Raw genomic sequence first — 25797 nt, 5'->3', positions numbered from 1 at the left:
ATAAAAGAAGTCAACTTTATTTTTGAATGTCTGAGAGTCTTCTTCATTCTTTATTTCCATATACAGCTTCATGTCGTCTGCGTAGATAAGTGCCTTAACACTGTTAAGAAAAACGCAAACGTCATTAACAAATAAAATGAACAAAAGCAGCCCCAAATGAGAGCCTTGAGGAACTCCGGTTGTAACAAATATTGGGTTTGAAATGTTCCCATTAAATCTTACCATTTGCGTGCAGTCAGTCGAATATGATTCTATCCATTTCAATAGCTTGACTTCTATGCCTAATTTTTAAGTTTAAGAAGGAGTAAGGGTATATCAACACGATCGAAAGCCTTACTAAAGTCAGTGTATAAGGCTTCAACTTGATTACCATTATCCATTGCATTCAAAGTGAATGTGACAAGTTCCAGCAAATTTGTTGTTGTTGATTGTCCTTTGAAAAAATCGTGTTGCTCATTCGTAATTCGTGTCTTTAGTTGTTGAAAAAGTTTTTGGTTTATTATGGCTTCAAAGAGTTTTGGAATGCAAGAAATAATTGCAACTCCACGATAATTTCTTACATCGGATCTATTACCGGATTTGAATATAGGTACAAGAAAAGAGTTTTTCCATATTTTGGGAACCTTTTTGATTCCAATGCTTTATTGAAAAGCCATATATGTGGATGAGTTAATTCAGATGCCAAATTTTTTATAAAAACCGGTGGAATTCCTGGATCTGGCCCTTTCGAGACATCAAGTTTTTTTAATGCGTCAAAAATTTCAATGTAAGTTAGTTTTCTGACTCCAACATCACATGGAAATTCTGGAAGAAATGCAAAGAAGTCACGATCTCGGTCCTCCTCAGCTGTTTCAATATAAACTTCTTGGAAAAATGTTGCAAAGAGGTTCCAATTTTTTTCTGAGTCATTCCCCACGGTATCGTCAAGGTGCATGCGTGATGGAAAACCATTGCTTTTAAATTTTGTTCTTATGTAATTAAAGAAGCTTTTCGGGTTAGACTTTATGTCCAACTCTGTTTTTAAGTTGTAAACTTCAAAGGCGATTTTACTGTTGAGTTGAGTTGTTCGCAAATGTTCAGATATTTTTCGAGATTAGCGTCAGATTTTTATTTCTTATAAGTTTTATTTGCCTTCTTTTTTTTATTTTTTAGATTCTTTATGTTTTGATTAAACCAAATCGGATATTTTGTTTTTATATTTCTCTTTTTTCGTCTTGTTTGTATCTCCTCCTCTATAATTTCATTGATCATCGAGTGAAAAGTCGTCACTGTTACTTCAATGTTTTCCACACTTCTAAATAAATCCTGCCAATTAATATAGTTAAGCTTACACCTAATTGATTGGTAAATTTGCTTTAGTGTAACCAGAGACTTCCTCGAATTCATAATCAAATGGTTTTTGGGTGTTATCTATAAACATAGAACAACTGAAAGCAAGATAAATTAATTGTCAAAATCAGTGATAAAGTCCGCATTTCGTTGATTGAAATCCCTGTATATATATTGATTTTTGATTATGGTGCAAAGGAAGATAAAATATTTTCAGTAACTTCAAAGAATTTCTCATAACAGCTAATTTGAGCACGATCAGGGGAGAGCTAAACATATGCAAGTATATGTATCTCTCCTGCAATAAGTGCTTCGATCCTTTTTGTTTTTTTTTAACAGGACACTACAACACAGAGGTAAGAGGGCAACCCATAACCATTGGGATAATAGTTGGATCCCATTGAATTTATTTTCTTTTAAGGGATCGAATAGGAGCACAAAGATTAATTAAACATTATGTGTGTAGCTTGAACATTGTTGTCTAAAAAAAAGAGGGATGGGGCAATAGTCTGTCAACATTTACATGCTGACTACATTTACAGTTGTGTTCAAAATAATAGCAGTGCTGATTTAAAATCTGAAATAAGATAATAATTTGTAATTAGCGCTTTGCTCCGAATTTTCTTCATAGTGTATTTTGAATGGAGTTTCAATAGAACAAGTGTATGGTATTGGTTGCGAGATTTCATTTTATTATTCAATAAAATAATCATTTGTTCAAAAAAGTTAGTGTTCAAAAAAATAGCAGTACTTCTGTCAACACCAGGAAAACATGATTAAAATGATGAAAGATTTCGAAGTTGTTCTGTAACATGATCATCCACCTTAGTACTTTGTAGCGTAGCCCTTATTCTTAATAACAGCAGCACACCGTTTCGGCATAAAGTCCACAAGTGCTTGGCAGCGAGAATCAGGTATTGCAGCTCACGAATCACGAATTACAGATCATAATTCTTCCACATTTTTTGGTCTGGCTTCAGAAACAGCTTATTTGTCATCTCCCCACAGATTTTCACTAGGGTTTAAGCCTGGAGACTGCGCTGGCCACTCCATAACCTCAATATTCTTCTCCTTAAACCACGCCTTAGCACGTTTGCTCCTGTGTTTAGGATCGTTGTCCTGCTGCATCACCCATTTTAGTGGCATTTCCTCCTCAGCGTAAGGTAACATAACCTCACTGAGTATCTTGATGTAGCCATGTTGATCCATGATGCCTGGTATGCGATAAACTGGCCCGACACCGTTGTACGAAAAACTTCCCCATATCATAATTTTTGCTCCGCCGTGCTTTACTGTCTTAACCGTGTACTGCGGTTGATATTCCGTATTGCGTGGACGTCTCACATACTGCCGACGACCTTTTGACCCGAACAAAACTATTTTGGACCCATCCGTCCACAAAACATTACGTCATTTTTCATTCGGTCAAGGCGATTCGAAACACGACGTTTTGTCAACAATGGTACTTTCTGAGGACTGCGTGCGTATAGTTTGGCTTCCGTCAATTGTCGTCTGACTGTAACAGTGCTCATAGTTAAGTCTAGTTCATCTTTGATCTTATTCAAAGACAAAGTTGGATCAGTCCGTGACATCTTGATGATTCTTCGATCAATTCTTTCTGAAGCGCAACGTTTCCGGCCGCGAGTTTCCAACTTGTCTTTCCATTTCAAAGCATTGCTTATCATTTTGGCCGAGCACCCCACTGTTTGCTGTACTTAGTACTGTTAGTTTTGCCTTGATTTATCAACGTTTTGATAAAATTGCGCTGCTCCTCAGAGCAGTGTTTTCCGCGATCCATTTTCTGCAATACAAACAAAACAAACATATTTTCTTGCACATATCTTAGTTTATATATACTTACCGACTAACAAAATAGCAAAACTTGTATAAAACTCCGAATGGAAACAAACTTTGTTTGAAATCGTTTTTCGCTGCTATTATTTTTAACAACGCGAAACGGACTCAGCCCGAAGTGTCAAATGAAATATACACTGAACGAAATTGTATAAATATTGCTATAAACAATATGGGTTTTGAACGGGTGATGACACCTTTATATATTCATATGATTAGTTGATAACATCAACCATCCATACATGAATAGTAATAATAATATAGAAATAGCATTAGGCGCTGCTATTATTTTGAACACAACTGTATATGATAAAACTGTTTATTTTTGTCTTCCGATGCAAACGCAGCTTGACCCTCAACAACTCGGAACGAGTTATCGTTTTGATATGCAAAGGTAAAACATTGAATTGGGACGGTCCATAAAAAAGAAAACGCTGTTGACCAATGCTAGATGTTGCTTGAGCTCTCAATAAGTGATGTGCCTGTCGTGTAGCGTAATGATGGTTTGCAGTGGGGATTGCCATGTTGTGATGTATGGTATTATTATGTACAAGTTTCTTGGACTGAAGTTCCCGCAATCCAAAAAGAGGCAAGATACCTTGCTCAAACTCGTCGAATACTGGTGTTGGAATATGTTCAGAATGTATTAATGAATTAATAGCAATAAGGACACCGCCTCCCGATTTCTTATGGGATTTGTGAAGATTATTTCATTTCATTTCATATTTATTCTTATTTTGCAACGTAAGACCAAGTCTTTTTTATGTTACATTGAGTTGTTCCTAGTAGAAAGTGTCATTTATCAATTTGGATTTACGAGTTTTAAGTTATACAAAATATTAAAAATTTCTTATCAAAAAATGCTCTTTACAATACACAAATATACTAACTTAACTGAAATACTCTTTACATCCTCGTTTGAAAGCTAAGAATGATTTTTGATTGGAAAGATATACAGGTAATGAATTCCAATGTACGACACCTCGAACAAAAAATGAGTTCCCGTACTTGGTTGTACGATACCGCGGTAATATGTATTTTTTGTAACGATTGCTCCTCATAATTTGAAGTTTACTGTGCAAATAATTCGGTTGTTTTGTACTCGCGATGTTATGCAAAAGAAAGCAACAACGAAGTTTGCTGAAATGTATTAATCGACATCCAATAAGTATATGCTGCAGATGTGAAACGCTAGAATACCGACTTAAATTAAAAACGTAGCGTATACATGAGTTTAAGGCGACCTTTAATTTATTGAAGGTAGCCACATAAATAGAGTCAAGTAAAAAATCGCATGCTATAAAATACGGGAGAATTAAACTTTTAAATACCATCAGTTTTGTAGCAGTGGATAAGAATGAAGAAATTCTGGAAAGAGTTCGCAAACAGGCATATATTTTTCCACATTGTGACATTACATGATTGTCCCATTCGAAGTTTGATTCGATACGTATACCTAAACTGATTGCGCTGTCGACGAATTGAACAATCTCATTGTTCAACAACAAAACCGGTTTCAGTGAATCGTTTAAAGAACCACCAATAAAAATTGCATTTGTTTTATTAGCATTCAGTGCTAGTTTATTTTTGCACGCCCATTCATAAATTCTCACTATGTCTTCATTAATTTCCTGAGATATTTTAATTGCACATTTTCCTAAACAATTGTAATATATTTGCGCATCATCGGCGAAGAGGTGGATTTCGCAATTTTGAATTACACAAGGGAGGTCATTTATGTATAAGGAGAATAAAATGGGTCCTAATATTGAGCCCTGAGGAACTCCTGATGTTATGGAAAGAAATGACGAAAAAACTCCATTATTGAAAACCACCTGCGATCTTGAACACAGATACGATTTAATTAGGTTAACTGCATGATCTGAAAATGTAAATTTCGTTTTTAATTTTTGGCACAGTATTTCATGAGAAACGGTGTCAAACGCTTTGGAAAAATCTAAAAGAACTAGGACTACTGGCCTTCCGTTGTCAATCACGACTCCAATATCATCAAATACTTTGAGCATTGCTGTTTTTGTACTGTGTTTCGCTCGATAGCCGGACTGAAATGGACTTAACAGGTCATATCTTTTTATATAATTACTTATATTAATTTTGATTATTTTTTCGAACACCTTTGATAATGCACAAAGGATACTGATAGGTCTCAAGTTGTCCAATGAGCTCAAATGGGTTTTTTTCTTTATGGGTATAACTTTGGTTTTTTTCCAAGCATCTGGAAAAACGCTCGTAGTAACTATGTGGTTGAATAGGTGCGTTATTGGTTCAATTAATATCGGACAAATAACCTTCAAAAATTTTAATGGCAACATATCTAGCCCAAGAGCATTTGATTTGATTGCATTCATGGCATAAATAACGTCTTCTTGGTTGATACTATCAAAGTAAAAAGATTCACGCTCCACATACGTTGATTCATTAGAATTATGAATTATTGTGTGATTATCAGTAAAATTTCTGCAAAAAGAGTGATTGATTTCATCAGCAGTGAACTTAATGACAGTTTTTGTCTCCGGTGTTTTAATTCCTAGCTTCTTGACATTTTTCCATAATTCTTTTGTTTGCAAACTCGTGTTTAGCCTGGCTGAAAAATAGTTTCGTTTGGCAGATCGTATGAGCTCATTTACGTTGTTTCGTGCTCTTTTAAAATCAAGAAGAGCATTGGGGTTTTTAAGATGTTTCCATCTCTTATATAACAAATCACGATTAACAATTTCTCTACTTATGGTAGAATTGAACGGTCATCTCTGAAAACATTAAAACGATTTCCGAATACTTCCTCGCTTCTAACACTATCCTCCCACACGGACGAGTTGTGATGCACAAAGCACGACTAGTCGCTGAGGGATTCGCGCAGAAATTCGGCCAAGACTACGACGAAGTACGTCAAACGACTCTTCGAACAGTCCTCGTTTTGGCCAGTAAGCAGCAGATGGTGGTTAAGTACCTAGATATCAAGAACGCCTATCTGTATGCGGAGCTGCAAGAGGGCATGTATATGAAGCAATCATCTGGCTTCGATCGACACGATGGCATGGTTTGCCACCTCATGCGCAGCATTTACGGGCTCAAGCAGTTCGCTCGAGCATGGATCAAGAAGATCGACGAAGTTTCAAGTCCATGGGCTTCCACCAGGCTGAAGCTGATACGTGTCTGTATATTCGCAACCATTACCGAAAGGTGACCTACATCCTTATTTACGTGGACGATATGGTCGTCGCCTGCAACTTCATGAAGATTTTTAGGAGATTCGTCAACAGCTCCAGCAACACTTCAAGTTATCCTGTTTAGGCGAACTCAAGCACTTCTTGGGGATTCACGTGGCGAGAGACGGAGACCATGACACTCTCGATCAAATAAGTTACATCGAAGAGCTGATTCGACGATTCGGACACGATGGAGCCAAGCCGTCGAAAGTGCCGGTTCGCTCCGGATACCTCAAGCAAAAGGAGGAATGTGCAATGCCTACAAACACGTCATTCCGCAATATGGTAGGCTGTTTGCCTTACGTTTCGGTCAATGCTCGGCCGGACATTTGCGTATCCATTTCACTGCTGGGCAGAAAAGTTACAAACCCAACAAACCGCGACTGGACCGAAGCCAAGTGAGTCCTTCGGTATTTGAACACTACAAAGAACGGATGCGGCGAGATGGAGTGTTTCGTGGACGCTGATTGGGCCGGTGACGAAGGAGACAGAAAATCGAATTCCGGATTTCTGCTGAAGTTCGGTGGCGGTCTTGTCGACTGGGGAACACGAAAGCAAACACGTTGTGTCGCCCTTTCCTCGACGGAGGCCGAATTCGTAACGTTGGCGGACGGATGTCAGCAGCTAATGTGGTTTCGAGAACTACTGAACGACCTACAGCCACCAAGCAAGGAAGATAACCAGTCGTGCATAAAGATCGTCGAATCCCAGTGTCTTGAGAAACGTTCCAAACACATAGATACAAAGTACGCTTTCACGAAGGATCTACACCAGCAGCAAATCAATGATCTGCGTTACATGCAAACCGAGAGCATGGATCAATTGCAACGATCATTCATCACGAAAATTTTTAGATTTTTGGTACCTTCGGCATTGAAATGAATACTATAACTATTAAACTATATTTTATACTAGTCGATGTTGTTCACGAGCGCTAAAAATAAGTAAAATAGAGGCCAAATCGGAAGTTCCATTTTTCGAAACCTTCAAAAATGGTGGTCCTAAACCGACCCCCCATGGTCTTGATCCGGTCATGTACATTTTGCAGCCAATCTAAAGGGAGTGTCACATCAAATTGCATCACGGAAAAAACGCTGTAGAAATTTAATTTTTAGGAATTATATCTTCAGCTTTCGCTTATAATCAGATAAGAGTGTATAGATCACGTTGGCCATGCTTCACTGTCAATTTTTCGTAAATTTGGAAAAATGTCGTCGAACGAAAAAGAGCGTCGTGAATTAATCCTGTGCACTCATTTCGAGAATCCGGAGTTGTCACATCGGGACATCGGTAAGATGCTGGGAATCGTCCAATCCACGGTCAGCAGAGTACTAAAACGATACTTCGAGAACCTAACCATCGACCGGAAGGTGAAGAACGGCAAAAATGGATGCTCCGTCAGTGAAAAAGATCACAAGCGCGTAGTTAAGCAGTTTGGACGTGATCCGAGAAGTTCTGTCCGGGATGTCGCCAATAAGCTGAATTTGTCAAGTACATTCGTCCAGCGGACCATGCAACGGGAGGGCCTGCGTACTTACAAGTTTCAGATGGCTCCAAACCGCGACGAAAGGCAAAACATGGTGGGGAAGACGCGAGCCCGGAAGCTGTACACCGAAATGCTGACGATGCCGCATTGCCTGGTAATGGACGACGAAACCTACGTCAAAGCGGACTTTCGTCAGCTGCCGGGCCTGTTGTTCTTCATGGTGTGGCAAGCGATCTGCTCTTGCGGAAAGCGGAGCGCCCCCTTCGTGATGACCGGCACGGTAAACGGGCATGTTTACCTTAAGGAGTGCCTACAGAAGCGCTTACTACCACTATTGAAGCAGCACGAGGGCCCGACCATCTTCTGACCGGATCTCGCTTCGTGCCACTATTCAAAGGACGTGTTGAAGTGGTACGAAGCCAACGGGGTCACCTTCGTGCCAAAGGAAATGAACCCGCCCAACGCGCCGGAGCTTCGCACAATAGAGAAATATTGGGCGATTATGAAGCAGGCCCTCCGGAAGAACCCAAAAGTTGTCAAATCGGAGGCGGACTTCAAGAGAAAATGGATTTCTGTTCAAAAAAAAACTACAACCTGACGTTGTACAGAACCTTATGGACGGGGTAAAGAGGAAGGTGCGAGCATACGGGCTTGGGCTCGAAGTATGAATAAAAGAAAATGCCAAAAGTTGTTTAATAGTTTTTATTTTACTGGCTAAAATTTTCAAAAGGATCGGTCTACTGGGCGAATTTCTACAGCGTTTTTTCCGTGATGCAATTTGATGTGACACACCCTTTACTCCTAATTGCATGGAAATGACATACATTCCCAATTATATGAGTAATTATTGGCGACACCTTTCGGAATGTTCTCTCAGCAAACTTCTTTTTCGATTTTGAAGCTGTAGAATTCATTTTGTTCAATTTCAAACTAACATTACAATTTAAGGTGAAAACAGATTACATTACTTGCGTTTTGTACTGAAACATTCGCCCGACGCAGTCTGTTGATTTGTATCCACAATCTAGCATTCGCGTCACCACTTTTCATGTAAACAAAAACAAAGTAAAACGCTCAATAGTGAATCAACACATACAGTGAATCAGTAATTTCATTTCATTCAAATTAATATCCGCCAATGTGCGCTTCAAATTCAGCTTTCAATGATCCAGTTATCGTTAATAAATTGAAGGATGACAAAATAATAAATTCTATTTTATTTTCATCGTAAAATTGGGATATTCTTTCCGTTCACAATTCCCGCACAAGAAAATCAAGTTTCGGTACAAATACCTCGCGCATCCAATTCGAAGAGCACATCCCAGTATTGAATAGCATAACGTAATGTTATTATGCGCTCGACATGGATGCAGCCCGATCAGTGAACGATATCATTCCCCTCGGATTGATTCCATCGACATCACGTTTGACCTTTTGCGGAAACCCATAAAAGTGCAAACGACTTCTGGGGGAATAGCAGCACTAAAACTTATATTAGCTTGATGGAACCATGCCAGAACCGCTTCAATCAATTCAATTAGGCGCGAGAGTGTAGCGAAAAAACGCAGTCCTTGAGCTGCATTTCTTGCTGCTGCTGCGGTCGAACACGGTTCCAGTTTGAAAAGCGATAGCAAGTTCCGAGCGAGCGTTTCTAACGGCTGGTGCTAGAATTATTGCTGCTTGCCAGTGAATGCTGAGCGTACGTAGCTTGGACATCGGAGGTGCGGAGGTGGGGATGAATTATGCAACTGAATCATATCAAATATACGGTGAGCACAATGAGCACGATTTAACCGCTTCAAATGCAACTGAACCGAACAACGAAACGCGATGAACGATGGAAACCTCGAAGACGCTTTACAAAATGTGCACACAGAATAATGCAGCATTGCACGATCATTTGACCTCCAGTTAGCGATTGGCCTCTGTTCGTCATCATGAAAGGTCCGAATGCAAGGACCTGAGAAATTACGTCCGATGGAAAATAACAAATTAATCAGGGAAAAGGTGATTCCTTCGATCAATGAACTTGGTTTGTACGAGGATCTAGGCGAAGGGGGGTTTTAGATTGAGAATGATTACTACCTTCAGCTGACAGGGAAAAGTTATTTGCATTAGATCTAGCGAATGATTTCCATGCAACGTGAGTCATCATATGACTCCAAGATTGTATTATTCATTCTAGGGTGGCTGTTGATGCATCGTAACGTGGTAGCTTTCCGCTTGAGGTGAACCTTTCCACCCTAGCGAAATCACGAGCAGAAACGCTTGCGAACCGTTAATAGGAAAATTATTCTACAATGAGGAATGAATGCGCGCGTAGCAGTTATTTCACGTCTGAGAACGTTTGTCGCGATTTCCTGCTGCTGCTACAGCTCCAAGGGAAACAATCGTAGTGTAATTCTGGAATTTCCAAGCACTCTGTATTATCTTGGTGCACGTCACCTGTGCTTAATGGAATAGATGTGAATTAGTATTAATTAATTATCCTGAAATAAATTTTCCCAGCCACACAAGAACATATGTATGTGACAAATGAGCGTTCGTGGGAGGCATTCTCTACCGAGCTGGTTCTAATTGCATTGCTCTGATTGTGAGTGAAGGCAAATTGAGTTTAACAAATAATCCGTCCACTTGTGGCAAGGTGAGTTTCGCTGAGCGAATTCTTCGCTGACAATGACAATGAAAATTTCCAACGGATGAAAATAATGTTCTTAGCACTACTATAGCCAATTCGACAGAGAATAATATATCAACAGAATAATCTTTTCCTTCGCCACTTCAGCAATAGAGCGAACCCCGATAGAAGGAAATGATTTTTCCGCCTTATCTATGCAAACGAGTGTGAGCCGAAACACGTGCTAAACTTCCCACAGCTTTATCGTTCGGTTCCCAAGGCAGCAAATGATATGGTTTTTACCATCGGATACAATAAAAATAAACCTAAAGTCCCTATTATTATGGTTATGTAGATCCACTTCAGCCATGCGATAAACGACAAGTGTCGAATTACTGTCTCGTTATGGGAAAACAAATTCGATAATCGACTGTTCGAAACACGGCCAATGTAGCTTGCGTATGCAAAAACCTTATCGAACAGCTAGGTGTGAAATACGCTTACGGTTAACGGGGGGAAGTACATACAGTGAAGCCAAGTCGAGCACATCCAGAGGAACTTCTGGAGGAAAATGAGCTCTTCGAGGATACCGAAGGGTTATTATCGTAATGCAGGGAAATCCGGACGCTAAAACGCTGACGATGATAACTTCAATTACTACAAAATATTGACATAATATACTGCCCAAATATGCATGGTACATTAAATTGAGAGTAACTATCAGTCACATTAATTTAACATGCAAAAAATGTTAATGCTTTGGTATGATATTATAATGGAAAAGTGTCCGGATTCAAAAGCATTACCGTATACGCAGGATTTGTTAAAGCAATTATTGAGTATGTTGTGTCTATATTTCAAAACTAAAAAAAAGACGGGTGGGTAATGTCGGGGACATAACCGGAGTGACGTAGGACTATACAAAGGGGACAGCTTTGGCTAAATATATATTTTAAATATATTGTTTTATTTTCTTCTCCTACGTGAATACCTACCTATCTAACTGAAAAATGGATTAGTTTACTGTTTACTCTTTATGAACATGTTGGAGGTGCTGAAAAGAACCTTTGATGTTGTGTTTTAGCGTTTTTTTTTTACAAACTTTCTCAATTTTTTCTCACTGTCTTACAGTTGCTTATTGATATTTTTCTGAAGGCTTTGTACTTATTAAATGTTCAACGCCGGTCATCTTTTGGCGTATGCACATATCGTACAATAAAAATGATGGCTATGATAGGGAATGCATAGTGGTCCCCAGCTCATTCACTATCATATATTTCACCATTGAGCATATTACCGTACCTTAACCTGTGGTTTCGGAAACGAATGAATTGTAAGATTTGTAGTCTCCGCAAACAATGTAAATAAAAATGAAAAAGAACTGAGGTTTTGGAGACGAACTATACGATCTGTCGCGAAATAGACGAGCTATAAGCTTTCTGAAAAACCAACAGTGAATACAGGGACGGATGACCTTCGGATTAAAGTCCTTTAAAATAAAAACAGAGCAGCAGGAAATACATAGCTCATCATGTTGCTCCTTAGTTATGTTTCTATACAATGCAGATGTAACCTCAGTCAATTTCCAACATCAGTTATTAACCAAGTTCTTGCTAGCGAGAAAATTCGTGAATGCCATCCTGCATACAATTAGCTAAATGTCGAGCTAAATGTCAATTACTGTACTTTCAATCTAGAAGCAATAAGCTCATAACAACTGCCAAATTCACATACTCATCATATCCTGGCAAACAAATTATGAAAAAATCAATTTGTGTTTTATTATTATTTTGGATATTATTTTAGAATGCATTGAACTGTATTTCCTAAACTCTTTTTTGGAAGGGTTAATGGCCCTGAAAATCGCCTTGTTTTGTGGAATGGTTCCAATTTAGAAAACTTAGTACTCGTGGTTTTGAAAAAAAAAACATTTCGAACGCCCTCTATGCCGCCTTGTACTGGATTTGCCACCAAAGCAGATTGTATAAAGAACAAACTTTTTTCTTATGCTACCTGCTGCCGTTTTTCGATTGCGTTTGACACTCGCCACTCGCTGCAACTGCCTGTTGTTGCCTTGGTGTCCACCGAACCGAATGTGGTCTGTTCTGAATGCGGGTTTTCTTATCGTCGCGAGCAGCTTTGCCAGCCAACTCGATCACTTCGACGGCCGAAACTATATAACGGCGGCTAGGTGGCCTGGTGCACTGGTACTAACGCGCTCGGCCTAGCTACCCTTGCGTGGAACTCCAGACCAATACGGTTCGAGCGAGATTTTGCCTTTCCCTTCACTTTTCCTCCTTTGCCATATCCAACCATGGCTGCTTGTGTTGGTTTGTTGGTGTGATATGATGCGAAACGATGTGGTGTACGGTTTGGATGAGAATGATCGTTACGGCAGCGGAGCGGGGATTTTTAAGCTGACTGGCTGGCTCGGGAAATACGCATGTGTGAGACTGCGACCAATGTTTCGTTCATTTTTTTTCTTTTTCCTTTCCAATCGTGCTTCATTCTATTTCGCTACTGCTCTGGTTGCCCGTTTTAGTCGGTACGATTTGAGGAGCACAAAATGGACCAATCAAAAATGGGCACATATGGGCAGTTGGACAATGCTTGATATTTCATAATTATTCAATTATTTATCTCAAGAAAAATGAAATGTTATTTATTATGATAGATGCGTAGATATATTTCCTATCAATTGATGTAAAAACCTTTGCGATCTATTGAGAAATGCTCGTGTTATAAGCGTTCCAATCTTGCATTTTTTCCTACTTGTTCAGTGCCTAGATTTTCATTTCACCCCCTATATCTTCCGGTTAGACGTAGTCCTACGTCAAAAATACAAAGTTTGAAGCCTCTCTAAACAGACAATCAACTAACCATCAGTATCTATTCAGCGACCGTGCGGAATAGACATGCAAAATCGTGGGTTTCAGAACATATTCTCAGATTATACACAGAAGCGAAGCACAAACGAAATATCAACACATGCTCCACCTTCGTTCCAAGATATATAATATGCGAGTTTCTTTCTAGTCTTGCTCCAGCTAATAATAGTTAACAACATTTCTTAATCCTGTGAATTGTATGTTTAATTTCCAGATCAGCTAATAAGTGATGCTAAGAGATAACTTTATCATTACTTCATTCTAGTCAAACTTCTTTTCGCATAAGTATGATGAAAATTTATTTCTACTGTGCTGTACAACAGGTTATACTGTTATTGAATATCTAGGTGCAGAAGAAAGAAAGCATGTTGGCTTAGCTGGAGGTCTTCAGCATTGACCTCCAGCTAAGCCAACATTTGAACTTGAACAGATAAATTATCAATAGGAATGTGGCTCCTTTAAACTTTAAACTGAGCCTGTTAAAAATAAATGATTTATGAAAAAGTCGTTTGCTGACTTTGATGTTTTCACGAAATCCATAGAATTCCGGATTATCCACGCAATTGATGTTAAAATCAAGGAAGTTTAGCAACTTCGAGATCAAAAAAATAAATACGGTTATAAGGGCCGGCTCTTCAGTTCATAGCAAGTCACGTCCGAGAGCTGACGTAACTATTTCTGCTCCCGAAATAATTTTCAAGCTCATATAAAAGAATTTCAAAGAAAATCAATTTGCTATTGTGCATAAGTGTAGATCATTGTTCATCAATTCTGAAGCTAAGTATCAATTGTTTTTTTTTCTCTTTTGAGTTCTGGTTTCGGTTGGTTGGTGAGTGATGGAAGGGATCGAGTCCGCTGATGATCCTAACCCTACATCCTCAGAGAATAGGGCTAAGTTACCTCCGGATAAAAAAATTCGAATCCGCTGCTACCCCGACACGGCAAAGGGGCCGTTTGAAGTCTTTATTCGCCAGAAAGAGAAGCCGATTAATGTACTTCTTGTTTCGGCTGAGCTTAAGAAAAACTTTAAATCCGTTAAGGAAATAAAAAAGATAAACTTTAGTAAGTTAAGGGTTATGTTTGCCAATCGGGAGGAGGCAAATGAAGTCGTTTCAAATGAGCTTCTATTTCGCCTTTACCGGGTTTACGTACCGAGCGACCGTGTTGAGATCGATGGAGTAATTAATCAGGCTGATCTAGAGATAGAATATGTTGTTAAACATGGCAAAGGAAAGTTTAAAGATCCTCGGCTCCCTTCGGTGCCGGTTCTAGAGTGTAATCGCTTAGGTGTGACTGCCATTTTGGATGGAAAGAAGAATTTTATTCCATCACACGAAGTTCGGGTTACATTCAGTGGTTCTTCGATGCCAGACTATCTTTGTATTCATAATGTTCTGATTCCAGTTCGATTTTTTTCTCCGAAGTTGATGCTCTGCCAGAAGTGCAAACGATTTGGTCAAACAGAACAGTTTTGTGCTAATAAAGCTCGCTGTGGCAAATGCGGACAGTCTCATTCAGATGGGCAGTGCACCATCTTGGAAGCCATATGTCTACATTGTAATGGTGTTCATATTGACGTAAAGAATTGTCCCTTATATAAGGAACGGGCATGGTTTGCTCGTGACAGAGTGATTCATAAGTCAAAATTGAGTTACGCCGAGATGCTTCGGCAGGTCGCCCCTGCTGTCAACGATGACAATCCGCACGATTCCCTCAGAGAACTTACGGACTTGGATGAAGAGGTTCCACATTGTAGTCAGAATGCGGCACCAAAACGAAAAAATGTTTCCATGCCAAAACACGCCAAAAAACCGAAGCAGTCCTCGCCTGTCATTCACATAGAAGACTTTCCCCCGTTAAGCCCTACGGTCTCTACTCCCAAACCCATGATTTCACCAACGAAAGCTCCCCGTCCTCATGGATTTTCACAGCAGTATGAACGAAATAATAAAGATCAAACTTCAGGTAAACTGAACATCACAGATCTGAATCAACTAATTGCTGATATTTTTGTATTAAATCCTGTATGGACAGATACACTGATGAAGTTATCTCCTCTCTTGAACACCATTCTCGCGAAAATCATCGTTTCTTGGTCCCTCCTTGGTTTGTTCTTGACTATCGATAGCTAATTCCGGTCGGAATTTTTCCTTGTTCCAGTGGAACTGCAGAAGCGTTTTGCCGAAACAGGCAAATCTTAGAAACTTTTTGAATTGTGTCGATGCTGATTGTTTTGCATTATCCGAAACTTTTCTGGTCGAGGAGTTGAACTTTGTTGTTCCGAGGTTTAACATCATTCGTGCCGATCGCGATAGTCGGGCTGGTGGGGTTCTGTTGGGTATCAAAAACAATTATTCATACAACCGTGTTCGGTTGGTGAACTTGGGTCCAATTGAAGCAGTGGCGTGCTCTATTGATGTCTGTGGCCAGTGGATTACTGTTGCTTCGATATATATTCCTCCGTCACGCCCATTGAGTTTTCCGATTCTAAGAAATGTGATCAACCAACTTCCTCGCCCGATGTTTTTACTCGGGGACTTCAATTCCCACGGTTGTGCTTGGGGTGAAGCTTACGATGATAGTAGAGCAAACTTAATATACGATCTGTTGGATAAGTTTGATCTCTCCATTTTAAACACAGGTGAGATAACCCGTTTGGCTTGCCCACCGGTTAGGTGTAGTCGAGTTGATCTTTCAATTTGTACTTCAAGCTTTGCGCTGAATTGCTCCTGGTCCGTGTTGGATGATTCAGCAGGAAGCGATCATCTACCGATTCATGTCAAATTTTCCGAAAGGGGTTCATTTGAAGCTACAGTACCTTTTGATATCACCAAAAATATTGATTGGGTACAATATTCATCGCATATTTCCAGAGCCACGGACTGCTGCGAGGTGGCCATACCAGATCTCCATAATTATATTTCTAATTTAATGGTTGAGTCTGCTCATCGTGCACAAACGAAACCCGCCCCTGCCTCTTCTTCAGTTAGTAGCTCTCCTACAATTTGGTGGGACAAAGAGTGTTCTGATATAGTAAAGAAACGTTCTAAGGCATTAAGAGAATTCAAAAAACGTGGTGCGATGCATTTATTCCTGGAATATAAACGGCTTGAGGCCAGTAGCAAAAAACTGTTCAAATCGAAAAAGCGTAGTTATTGGAAAAACTTCATAGACTCTTTGACAAGAGAGACAGCCATGCGTACATTGTGGAACACAGCTCGCAAACTGCGTAATTACTATCCTCCTCCGTCGTGCGTTGACAATTATGATGCAGAATGGATACAGGAGTTTACTAACAAGACTTGTCCGTCGTTTGTCCCTTGTGCATGTCCTGAGTTCAGAGAATTACCTACCACCGAAAATGATCTGATTAAAGACTTCGATTTGTTCGAAATTAACCTTGCTTTAACCCAGAGTACTAATTCTTCGCCTGGTACAGATGGTATAAAGTTTTCTCTCATTAAAAATCTACCGTTGTCCGCAATGCGTCTCCTATTAAAATCTCTAAATTGGATTTTCCAAAGTTTCACTGTTCCGTACTCGTGGAAGGAGGTGAAGGTAGTAGCCGTTCCCAAACCTGGAAAAGAACCAGGACTTGCTGATTCATACCGCCCCATAGGTCTATTGTCGTGTGTCCGGAAACTATTGGAAAAAATGATTTTACATCGGCTAGAATTTTGGGTGGAGAAGAATAATCTTCTATCCGCAACCCAGTACGGATTCCGTCAGGCGCGTAGTACGAGAGACTGTCAAATACTTTTAGCGACAGATATTCAGAATGCTTTCGAGTCGAAGGAGGAGCTAGTCTCTGTGTTCCTAGACATTAAGGGAGCCTACGACTCGGTTTTGATTGATATTTTGTGCCACAAACTGTGTCAAATTGGAGTTCCCGTTCAACTGGCCCTATTTATGTTTCACCTTCTATCGTCAAAAATAATGAAGTTTTTCAACAACTATGAGGTCAAATCAGTGCGCACTAGCTGCCTTGGTCTAACTCAAGGTTCTGCTCTCAGTCCTTTGTTGTATAACATTTATGTCAGGGATATCGATAGTTGTGTTTCGATCGGCTGTACACTGGTACAGTTTGCCGATGATAGTGCTTTATGGTGCCGTGGAAAGGAGTCTATGTTTATGGAAAGTGCTTTGCAATCATCCTTGAATAATCTGGAGCAATGGGCTGCGAATATTGGCTTTGAATTCTCTGTCGCCAAAACTGAGGTTGTTATGTTTTCTAGAAGAAGACCACCTTCATCTCTGCAGCTAACTCTCTATACACAGTTAATTTCTCAGTCAAACAGCTTCAAATACCTCGGAGTGTGGTTTGACACCAAATGCATTTGGAAAGTCCACATAGAATATTTGGTACAAAAATGCCAGAGAAGGATCAACTTTTTGCGAACTATATCGAGTTCTTGGTGGGGAGCCCAGCCCGCTGACATGATCAAACTGTACAAAACCACTATTCGTTCAGTGATGGAATATGGTTGTTTCGTTTTTAGTATGACCGCAAATTCGCACTTTATCAAACTTGATCGCATTCAATTCAGGTGTCTCAGGATTTGCTTGGGTTTGATGGCGTCGACTCATACAAAAAGTGTTGAGGTTTTAGCTGGCGTTTTGCCCCTCAGAAATCGTTTTAACGAATTAAACTGTATACCTTGTCAGTTGTCATATTGCTTCCAGTGACGTTAGGATTGGCTTGGATCTTCTTTTCGACAGGAATCCACAATCAAGGTTTCTTATTTCATATCGAGAATGTCTCACCCTACCTACAACTGAAGCATCGATGAAATGTTACTTTCATCGATTTTTCCTCTACGATATCTTGTGTCTCGGTTGATACTTCATTGCAAAGAAATATGCTTAGCGGAAGATCTTCAATTTCCGTAAAGAGCTTGTTCCAAGAAAAGTTGTCAACATATTTTGCGGACGCTGTATTTTACACAGATGGTTCCCTGAAGGATGAGTGTGCGGGGTTTGGAGTGTTTGGCACTGAACTGGAGGTTAGTAGGCGGTTGATTGACCCCTGTTCAATATTCTCGGCGGAATTATCGTGGTAGATTACGGCGGATTTTATTCGTGGTAGATTACATCAAAGGTCTCCCTCCTGGTAAATACCTTATTTGTTCTGACAGCTTTAGTGTTTTGAACGCTATAAAGAATACAAAAACATCAAAAAAGACAAATCGATTGGTGTTGTACATAAGAGATACCGTTGCATATCTCTTATCGTGCAACTACTTTGTACTATTTTTATGGGTTCCATCTCATTCTGGGATCGCCGGAAATGAGATGGCTGATACATTGGCGAAGTGCGGTTGTGATACTAACGAGATCTTCTTCAGAGAAATTCAGTCACACGATTTTCTTCCGATTCTCCGTAGTAGGGCACTCGAGTCATGGCAGCAAGGGTGGTCTGCAAGTGATCTTGGTAGATACTGCTACAGTATTCTTCCTTCCGTTAAAACAAAACCTTGGTTCGATCAGATCGTTTCTTCACGGATGTTCATAAAAAATATGAGTCGTCTAATGGCAAATCATTATACTCAAAACGGTCATCTTTTCAGAATCAACATCACCGATTCGAATCTCTGCGACTGCAGCAAGGGATACGCCATCATTGACCATCTCGTCTGGGAGTGCGAACGTTACGGGGCATATAGAACCAATATTCTGACCGGAATTCCTGTTCAACCAATTCGAGATATTCTTGGAAACAAGGACATTCAAACCATGAAGCTCTTACACGAATTCATCATGAAATCTAAAATTCAATTATAATTTGGTACACTGTTCGCTTCGCTTTTCTAGACCAACACATAGTATTAGTTAGTATAAGGTAGTTAGTTCCCCTTCCCTTGTCCATCCTTTTGTATGCGAGAATGAAAGCTATTGAATGTTTGGAAAGTATGTGTGTGAGTGTGTTTGGAACTAACCCCGAGTAAGCCGCGGGTAATCGTTTCCTCATAGCTAATTGTTTTATTATTAAGTTTATGTTATGTATATTCTATAATGGTTGATTGGCCAAAATTTGCCCTATGGGACAGCTGTGCCTAATTAATTTAAATAAAGGAAAAAAAAAAGGGCCGGCTCTTCATTCCAAACCGATCATATCGAAGGTGCACATTTAGAGATTATCTATACAATTATCTGTTTTAATTTCCAGTCCACGGGACTTTTCTAGTTGATTGCTTTGCGATTTTCTATGGGGTTTCCAGGAAGTAGGAACGAATTTTAATTTGGTACTATTTTATCCTGTGTGTTATTTGATAATCTTCATGTAGCAGATGACAACTGAGTAACGTTTGCAAGTGATGAGAGGTTATTACAAAAACAGTGAAAGTCCCAAGGCAGCCGTTCGTGAATTGCGTGTGATACTCGAACGTAACGAAGTTGGTATGGAAGTTCGCGACCATAGCCCTAAGCACAGCGCACGAGGAATCGAATGCTTGACTGAATCTGACCACTTATCAAGAACAGGTCACGTTTTTGTGAAATAAAGTTAACGTTAATAACTATTTTCACTGTGAACGAATTCTTATGATTTGTATATCAATCGAATTCAAAATTCTCTAAGATTTGTTTGATATGCTATACATTACAATTCACTAATCTCTAAACCGTTTAAATTCGTGAAAACTGGAAGAACTTCCTTTTTTCCATACATTTGTTCTGCCGGTTTGTGTGCTAACCCTACCCGTATTTCGAATGCTTATAACTCGTCTGATGATTTCTTCAGCTCAGCGGTATGGATTCTGGAAGCATGCGGCAAAAGCCAAAAAAATATAAATCAACATTCGCCCCAACAAACCAATCTCAATGCCAAATCGTTTCGGGAAAGTCGTGTTCAAGCGAACTGCGAATCAATTCCGCTTCCAGGAATACTGTAGTTGTATTCCCGTTTATCCATCCTCCCTAATTAGACGCTAGCTCATCAAATGAGAAATTTGCATGATCTTTGGACCACGTGGAAATAATTGAGGTTAATAAAGATCGATCTATCCGATGGACAACACGAACCCACGGGTGAATCCCAAAGTGACAGAATAGAAAGAGATGCAAAACAAGCGCCACTAAAACTGTCGATAAACATTTAAAAAACAGGAAGTGGGTTATATCTATGGTATAACCGCAAGGGTGACGTAGGACTATCGTTGATTTAGAGATCATTTGTTTGAAGTTGATTCTGAATTCATTCTGAATGAATGAATATTTGGAGAACTTCGAAAACGAGAGCGCTACGTTGGAGCCACAAGGTTTAATGCATCCAATATTGGATACGGAAATATCCTACTGATGGGGAAGAATAATCTTCAGAAGCTATCCTGTTAATTGCGATTGATTGAAAAATCACAAAACCAAATGTATTTGGTCACAGTGTTTCATGGATAGAAAACATTAAAATAAACTCTTTCACATGAATGTAATTTTAAATTCCCAGAGGAACTGGCAGATTATTTTCAGTAACGATTAGATATTTCCACATTTTCCTCGATACTGGAAGCCCACCAGTGGTTAAGGCTAACTCGATAACCACCTGTTAATAGCACTTGATTGAAACATATTTGGTCACAGTGTTACATGGATAGAAAACATTCAATTAAACTCTTTCACATGAATATATTTTGAAAATTCCCAGAGGAACTGGCAGATTATTTCCCAGCAATGATTAGATCTTTCCGGAACTTTCCCGATGCTGAATGGCATCCTAACGGAAAGAGTTCTGCGCGTGTATGTGTCGATCCTTCGCCGTCCACCTCCTCCAGCACGTTAGGCAACGATGTTGTCTTGTCGATGTCCTCACGAAAAATGAATGTGTCTCACCACCAGAATATCGCTTAAGTATGCTTTTTGTGTGTGATTGAATCGAGAGATGGTGTGGTTTACGATGGCAATTTGGAAGGCAAACTAGAGGGGAATGAACTCTCTGAGCTCGGACTTTCGGCGACTGAGCAATAATCGATTGCGGGCGCATACAATATTGGATACGGAAATATCCTACTGATGGAGAAGAATAATCTTCTGAAGCTATCCTGTTAATTGCGATTGATTGAAAAACCACAAAACCAAATGTATTTGGTCACAGTGTTACATGGATAGAAAACATTCAATTAAACTCTTTCACATGAATATATTTTGAAAATTCCCAAAGGAACAGGCAGATTATTTTCAGTAACGATTAGATATTTCCACATTTTCCTCGATACTGGAAGCCCACCAGTGGTTAATGCCAACTCGATAAACACCTGTTAATAGCCGCGCGTGTATGTGTGTGTAGCGATGTCTTCCCAGGGAACCGTTTGTGGCATCACTCTCCTCCTGATAGATTCCCTTCTGGCCTAGGGTGCACAAACAGGCTCTTGGTGACACCGTTCATCCGCGCTTTCATGATAAATAAAGAGCTTCACCGCAACAGCGACAACATGCTCCAATCGCTGTTCAATTAGAACTGAGTGGATTTCCGAGCGCCGCTCGCTTATATACCGATTGGGGATTTCAATAGCCTGTTTTGAGAACAATTTTAAGGCTATTGAAACAAGTTTTTGGATCAAAAAGTAACAAGTATATAACGCGTAGACATTTTATCTTTCGAATGAAGTGTTTATCATACCATTTCGTTCAGTTGTTTAGGAGCTATTAACGCTCAAAATCTCGGTCTCCGGCGTAACGCTTTCGTTTTCGAAACTTTGATTTTACACCCCGGTATAGAAATGAAAGACGTAGTCCTACGTCAAAAAGAACAGGAATCCGGGTCTAATGACGTTATCAAGGCTGAATCGTCTGTTATTGAGAACGTGTGTTCAGAATTAATAAAATGTTATTTTTCATTAGATGAACAATTGAATAACTGTAAAATGTCAAGCGTTATCTAAACGCCCCTACTGCCAAGTTTGGATTGGCCCGATTTACGGTTTCCCCAACACAGACTTCTAAATCGATGTACCTGTGGAAATCCGCTTTGCAAATATACATGCAAGTTGGGGGTATTTTTGTTTCCACCGAGCTGTGTTTCCCTAACACGGACTTCTAAATCAATGTGCCTGGGGGAATCCGCTTTGTCAAAACTTTTTTTTTTTTTTTTTTATCTGTATTATAGTGATTTTCAACTCATTTGGCTGGTTCGTCACTTTTACTTCCATTTTAGGAAGAATGTCGGGAGTGAGAATTGAACTCGTGACCTTTAGCGTGAGAGGCATGGATGTTACCACTACGCCAGATCGCCTCCTTGTCAAAACATGCAAGTCGGGGGTATTTTTTCCCACTGATCTGTGTTTCCCTAACACTGACTTAAAATTTAAAAAAAAAATGTGCCTGTGGGAATCCGCTTTGCAAATGCATGCAAGTTGGGGTATTTTTTTTGTGTTGAGTACTTTTATACTCGCTTGCCGTTGTGCAGACCGGAATATGTTTTCCCAAAACGTACTCTTAAACTAAGAAGCCTCGTCATTTCAGATACTAGAGGTGAATGAGCTTTCGCGCTTCGAGAACTACGTAAACATGAAATGTGCAATAATTTCAGAGGGGAAATTTGAAATAATAGGACGGCGCCAGTGGTTGTATGGTTAGCGTAACAGCCTCACAATCCGATCGGCCTGGGTTCAATCCCAGCTGGCGTCGTTGGGATTTTCTGAGGCGAAAAATCTCTGGTTACGTCTTCCTTCGGAGCGGAAGTAAAAGAAGTTGGCCCGGCTCATGAGTTGTTGAGTCTGATAGGTAGGAACAGGTGGAGTCGCCTCCCTGATGTCGGTGATTGGCACTAAAGTGGCGGAAATAGGCCGACGAAAAATAAGCGAGGATAAAAAAAAATAAAAATTTGAAATACAATGATCGTTTAACAATTCTTCCGTTCACATATTTTGGTAGTCCTAGGCATCATAATAAACGTAAAAGGACGTTCATCAAATTTATTTGTAACGAAGAACATAATCTATTACAAAAATTTCGATGTATTCTAAAATAATATTCGAAGTGGTAAACAAGTGGATTGCATGATGTAATTGCGTAGTTCTACGTCGAAAATATGCGGTCGTGTCCTAGATACAACCCCTTACAATTTTTACGTTCCAGATAGACTTCCCCCCTCATTATTCGTAATCCAGGGAAAAATATATAATTTGATAGGTCAATAAATAAATAAATAAAACACTTGTTTCGGATTGTTATCAGTTTTTTGTGGCTATTTTCTAAATTCCCGAAGCAGTGTTTCAGAAGGTGTCAGATAACAAATCGCTATCACAAAATCAGCACAAATAATTCAAGTTGTAAGAAGCTTGCAATGACAATGTTTATCAGCTACTAGAATGTTGACATTCTAGACTCCTGATTGATTCCGATAAGGCCAACCGATATTATCGTGTTTAATCACCTGATATTGGCTGAAGTGTGCACTTGGACGATAAGTATCAATAAACGCAGTGACATATAGTTAGAGATGATAACGTTTGCAACTAGACAGTATGGATGAAACTTACAGACTATCACGTATCATGAATAGTTTCAATACAAAACGAATCATGTTTATTTCCAGGACAAGGTTCATCACAAATCATCCCCCCTAATAGCCGCTGTAAAACAAGTTCTTCAACGACATTTGCTTCCATTTCAATTCAATAAACAAGAAAAACAAATGTGGTCCGTCCCAAGCGCTGAGGCAACCGTGGGAGTGTAGCATAACAAATATTCAGCCAACATTTACAGCTCCGAAATTATGCGAACTAACGATTGTAGCAAAACAAGCGCCACACATTACGTGCCCAAGCGAAAACAAGTTTGCCCTCAAGCGAAACGTTGTTGTTTATGATGCATGCTGGCAGCAGTGCTGTACGAAGATATCAGCTTCCCATAAATGTACGTCCCCCCGAGGGCTCTCTCGTCTGATGGTTTCTTCAGCTCAGCGGTATGGATTCTGGAAGCATGCGGCAAAAGCCAAATATATATAAATCAACATTCGCCCCAACAAACCAATCTCAATGCCAAATCGTTTCGGGAAAGTCGTGTTCAAGCGAACTGCGAATCAATTCCGCTTCCAGAAATACTGTAGTTGTATTTCCGTTTATCCATCCTCCCTAATTAGACGCTAGCTCATCAAATGAGAAATTTGCATGATCTTTGGACCACGTGGAAATAATTGCGGTTAATAAAGATCGATCTATCCGATGGCCAACACGAACCCTCGGGTGAATCCCAAAGTGACAGAATAGAAAGAGATGCAAAACAAGCGCCACTAAAACTGTCGATAAACATGTAAAAAAAAAGAACAGGAATCCGGCTCTATTGACGTTATCAAGGCTAAGTCGTCTGTTATTGAGAACTTGTGTTCAGAATTTCCGACGAACGGTAGGGCGAATGTGAGATCCGTCTATTATTATCGTTATGCGGTATGCCCACGGGTTGGAAATTATAGCTTGAAAGAGCATAAATAATACAACGATTCTAGGCAACTGTTTCGCAATTCCATGTTGTTTGGCTGTGCTGTATAAGCTATGGCAGCCTATCATCCCCTAATCACACATACACTCTCTATTCACTAATGGCGAAACCGTTTTCCGCATGAGCGTCGGGCTGATCAATTATTCAGAACCAATTAGCTATTAAATTTGTTGTACATAATCGATCACGATAACAATCGCCTGATCAGATTTGGTATTGTGTCCCCACCACGGTGATTTCACTGGAAACCGGAAAAAAACAAAACAAAACAAACCCATCATCGCTTACCTCTGAATTAACTAGTTTTCTACACGACAAACACAGGAACTGTTGCTATCCCAAGTTTACGACGGCTGCTGGTGGCACTCGACCCACATTTATCGCACATCTCGGGTTACCGCCAATGCCGCCAATCGTCTCCCCAAGCTAAGCTGACACGGTGACGTTGACCTCGTCTGCGTCATCAACAGCCACCTCAGAGACATCGAGCGTAAATCGGCATTCGTCCAAAATGTGTGGCAGTTTCCTGTGAGGGGTGAAAAGAACAAACATACAGGCTAAAATTAGATACGGTGGAAGAAAATGGCTGTTTTTAGACTGATAGAAAAGTTCTATGTTTTTGACGTAGGACTACGTCTTTCATTTCTATACCGGGGTGTAAAATCAAAGTTTCGAAAACGAAAGCGTTACGCCGGAGACCGAGATTTTGAGCGTTAATAGCTCCTAAACAACTGAACGAAATGGTATGATAAACACTTCATTCGAAAGATAAAATGTCTACGCGTTATATACTTGTTACTTTTTGATCCAAAAACTTGTTTCAATAGTCTTAAAATTGCTTTCAAAACAGGCTATTGAAATCACCAATCGGTATATAAGCGAGCGGCGCTCGGAAATCCACTCAGTTCTAATTGAACAGCGATTGGAGCATGTTGTCGCTGTTGCGGTGAAGCTCTTTATCTATCA

At 39.8% G+C, this 25797-nt stretch overlaps 1 protein-coding gene across 2 annotated transcripts in view; it reads right to left on the bottom strand.

The window, feature by feature from the left end:
* Positions 1-25797, bottom strand: part of LOC129765639 (diacylglycerol lipase-beta-like) — a 111853-nt gene that overhangs the window by 27490 nt on the left and 58566 nt on the right. For both annotated transcript variants that reach the window (XM_055766049.1, XM_055766048.1), the window contains exon 2: positions 25120-25357. The gene's annotated coding sequence lies outside the window, so the exon portion shown is untranslated. The remainder of the gene's footprint in view (positions 1-25119; positions 25358-25797) is intronic.

This window comes from Toxorhynchites rutilus, chromosome 2 (genome assembly GCF_029784135.1).
Source record: "Toxorhynchites rutilus septentrionalis strain SRP chromosome 2, ASM2978413v1, whole genome shotgun sequence".
Lineage (NCBI taxonomy): Eukaryota > Metazoa > Arthropoda > Insecta > Diptera > Culicidae > Toxorhynchites > Toxorhynchites rutilus.
The sequence above is the reverse complement of the archived record's forward strand: the minus strand, read 5'-3'. Positions and strand labels throughout refer to the sequence as shown.